Genomic DNA, 1,270 nt, shown 5'->3' with positions numbered 1-1,270 from the left:
TTATGGCGTAACCGAAATTTATCGGATACCTTTTAGTACTCGTGCGGATGGCTTCACACTTTTCAACTCAGCTGCCATCGTACTATATACAAATCTTGTCTCAATTATTTTGCAGTTGGTTTTGGTCATCTGATGACTTTGCTAGACGTAAGTGACAACATCATCTGCAAAAACTCTAAGATGGCTGCTCAGATTGTCTCCTAAATCTATCGTGCAAGTCCTTCTTTAACGTTGTCGCGAAAAATCTCGAAAGTCACTTGCCTGGTTTACTTCAGACTTTTACTCTACGATCGGACGGGCACTGGCTACACATTTCCTCAGTACATACGGTGCAAATATATATTAAAAAACTAACTAAACTTCGTCCGAACAGGCCTTAGAAAGCCCAACGGTACCGACCGGCTGCCGTGTCATCCTTAGGCCATAGGCGTCACTGGATCAGGATTCGGAGGGGCATGTGGTCAGCACACCGCTCTCGCGGCCGTACGTCAGTTTCTGGGACCGGAGCCGCTACTTCTCAATCGGGAAGCTCCTCAGTTTGCCTCACAAGGGCTGAGTGCACCCCGCTTGCCAACAGTGCTCGGCAGACTGGATGGTCACCCATCCAAGTGCTAGCCCAGCCCGACAGCGCTTAACTTCGGTGATCTGACGGGAACCGGTGTTACCACTGCGGCAGGGCCGTTGGCACATAAATATATAGATATACTATATAAAGGGAAAGACTGTCAGTAAAAATATCGAAAATTTCTTGACCGATTTACTTTTAATTTTTACACGATATTCTAATATATGTTTGGGAGGACGTAGACTGTATATTTATTACAAAGTGGAAACGTTGTTAGCAAAAATATCGAAAAGTTCTTGACTGAATGTCTTTGAATTTTTACACAATATACCGGGTGATCAAAAAGTCAGTATAAATTTGAAAACTTAATAGACCACGGAATAATGTAGATAGAGAGGTAAAAATTGACACACATGCTTGGAATGACATGGGGTTTTATTAGAAAAAAAAAACACCTCATACTGCTAGACGCGTGAAAGATATCTTGCGCGCGTCATTTGGTGATGATCGTGTGCTCTGCCGCCACTTTCGTCATGCTTGGCCTCCCAGGTCCCCAGACCTCAGTCCGTGCGAGTATTGGCTTTGGGGTTACCCTGAAGTCGGAAGTGTATCGTGATCGACCGACGTCTCTAGGGATGCTGAAAGACAACATCCGACGCCAATGGCTCACCATAACTCCGGACATGCTTTACAGTGCTGTTCACA

General features: G+C 45.0%; 1 pseudogene; it reads right to left on the bottom strand.

Annotated features, from left to right (window-relative positions):
* Positions 1–568: 568 nt before the first annotated feature.
* LOC126102196 (5S ribosomal RNA) lies at positions 569–686 on the bottom strand (annotated as a pseudogene).
* Positions 687–1,270: the final 584 nt, after the last annotated feature.

This window comes from Schistocerca cancellata, chromosome 9 (assembly GCF_023864275.1).
Source record: "Schistocerca cancellata isolate TAMUIC-IGC-003103 chromosome 9, iqSchCanc2.1, whole genome shotgun sequence".
Classification (NCBI taxonomy): domain Eukaryota; kingdom Metazoa; phylum Arthropoda; class Insecta; order Orthoptera; family Acrididae; genus Schistocerca; species Schistocerca cancellata.
The sequence above is the reverse complement of the archived record's forward strand: the minus strand, read 5'-3'. Positions and strand labels throughout refer to the sequence as shown.